The sequence below is a fragment of the Etheostoma cragini genome, chromosome 18 (assembly GCF_013103735.1).
Source record: "Etheostoma cragini isolate CJK2018 chromosome 18, CSU_Ecrag_1.0, whole genome shotgun sequence".
In the NCBI taxonomy this organism is placed as follows: domain Eukaryota; kingdom Metazoa; phylum Chordata; class Actinopteri; order Perciformes; family Percidae; genus Etheostoma; species Etheostoma cragini.
Genome location: NC_048424.1, coordinates 22,863,897 through 22,866,694, shown reverse-complemented (window position 1 = coordinate 22,866,694; position 2,798 = coordinate 22,863,897).

Below are 2,798 nucleotides of genomic sequence, written 5' to 3'. Positions count from 1 at the left end.
GGGAGAGCTTCGCCTGAAGCAGAGCCGGGATGATGGTATTAAAAGCAGAGCTGAAATCCACAAACAGGATCCTGGCGTGGGTTCCTGCGGAGTCAAGGTGCCGAAGGATGTAGTGGAGGGCCAGGTTAACTACATCGTCTACAGACCTATTGGCTCTGTAAGAAAACTGCAAGGGGTCCAGGAGGGGTCAGTGAAAGCTTTGAGGTGGGAAAACACAAGGCACTTGAAGAACTTCATAACCTCAGAGGTCAGGGTGACAGGTCTGTTGTCGTTAAGTCCTGTGGTCCTTGGCTTCTTGGGCACAAGGTTGATGGTTGTGGACTGAAATCAGGCTGGCACGTCTTCAGTGAGGTGTTGGTGGTTAGAGGTGGGACCTCTAAGGTGTGCATTTGTGGGGGCAGGCCCCTGCTTAGGTGGGGGAGGGAGAGGTGATGATGCACAGTAGCTGGGGCTGTTTGGAGTGTCATGAGGGATGGAGCTCTTAGTGCCTAATGGCGGTTTTCCACTGCATGGTATCTACTCGACTCACCTCGACTCTACTCGCCTTTTTTGGTTTTCCATTACGAAAAAAAGTCCCTCGGACCTGCTACCAGGGACTTTTTTTAGTACTTCCTCAGTTGAGGTTCCAAGCGAGCTGAGGCGATTCCAAAAGGTGACGTGGAAACCTGCAGACTGCTGGTTGGTCGGATCACTGCGTTTTTAGCAAACAGGAGTGCGGAGGGTGTGTCCAGAACAAATTTGACATTTAAAAACAAATCTAGCCAGACAGATTATCTACTCTCTGCACTATTCTCACTTTAACTGTTCAATATTAAGGGCTGTTAGGGGCTTTATGTCGTTTCCAATATTGCACACTGTTACTTTAAAAAAACAAGACAATTTATCAAAGAAAAGTTTTTATTTAACTTTTCAAGTAGCGCATCAAACCCTCCGGTACACCCCGGTCTTCTTCCTCTGCTCCCTGTGACAGTGTCCACCCGGCTCTGCTGTCCCAGATGCATACCAGTCATTGTCATAAGTCTCTCCATGACTCTCATAAAGATTATACGAAGCCCAACAGGTCACAACCAGAGATCTCACTGCTCGGACAACGCCCACCAGACGGTCTGCGGCGGCGATTTTGACTAGCGTGAATGCTCTGAAACACAAACAGCACACGTTGGTGTGTAATCGTGGTTGCAAAAGTTCATGTACCTTATATAACGCTAGCGTATAGCGTTAGTAAATACTGACCGGGGCCCCTAACACATGCAAATGTTATCTAACGTTACCAGGAAACTTAACTTACCCTTTTGTGTCGGCGAACAACCGTCATGTCGACGTCTGAACTCCGTCGGTATTCCCAAACTCCGTCGGTATTCCCAAACTCCGTCGGAATTCCTAAACTCCTGGTTTTTATTTAGCGGTGATTTTTGTTGCTTCCTTCAGCTTCTTTTGAAACAAAACATTTCTTCTGACTGTGGCAATTAGCCAACGTGCTGTTGTGAGTCACGTTGAAAATGACATCATCACGCGTAGCTATGGTGACCAGCCACGCTGAGGCGTTACTCATTTTGCAATGGAACACGGACGCAGAATGCATTGAGTCGAGTAGAGGCGAGTCAACTCGAGTCGAGCTGTTACCAGCAGTGGAAAAAAAACCATTATTGTCCCACTAGAGAACTGCACTCCCATTATACTTGTTACTTGGGGTTTCTAGAGTCTCTAAAAGTAGAATGGGAGCCAGAGCCTTCAGCTATCAGGCTCCTCTCCCGCTGGAACCAGCTTCTGGTCTGAGTCTGGGGATGAGAGTCTTCAGCTATCAGGCTCCTGTCCTGTGGAACCAGCTACTGGTCTGGGTTTGGGGACTAGAGCCTTCCGCTATCAGGCTCCTCTACTGTGGAACCAGCTTCCGGTCTGGGTCCGGTGCCCAGACACCATCACCACATTTAAGAGTAAACTTAAAACTCTCCTCTTTGATAAAACTTATTGTTAGGGAGTTAGGAGTGGCAGTTTCCGCCCAGACCGGCAAGGGAGGGTGTATAGCCACAGAGATGGCCTCCCTTCTCTTCTCTGCTTCTCTTCATAGTCATCAGAAACATCTACCAACTCTCACAGAACTGGCTCAGGTTTGCCTTGGACCAGCTCTTCGTTACGCTGTCATAGTTTTAGACTGCTGGCGGACTTCCTTTGACACTCTGAATCCATCTCCCTGCTTGTTACAATCTTAGCTCTGGGGAGTTATACCCTGCAGTTCTTATGTCTGTTTTTTTTTTGCCCAGAAGTTTTCTTTGGATTTAGGCGGCCCCTAAATCATGGTTGCAGCTGTTGCAGTGGTCGTGGTCCACGCCCTGCTGTGCCCTTCTAGACCCTGCTATGCTCTATGCTCTGCTGCTGTGCCCTGCAGTGCCCTGCTACGCCATGTACTACTATTTCTAGTCACAGTTCCATTATCTTTATTTGTCACAATGAACACCCGTGTCACGTAGAGTTTTGGAACACACATAGACGGCATTTACTGCAGAGGGGTGTGTGGGTTAGGGCAGGCGGACAGGATTTGGGGGGATGGGGTGCTTGGCTGTCCTCTACGGGGTGCCTCACATTAACCCGATTTATAAAACCTGGTCTATACAATTATTCTATTAGCATTGTTGACAAAATGTAAACGTACACACACACACACACACACACACACAGTGCAAACTGTTATCGTTCTTTGTGGTAAGGCATCTCACAGGCAGATGTATCACACATCTGATTGGGCAGTGGAAGTTTGTATAAATTATTCTAATTAGATGGGAACATTTAAATATGAAGTC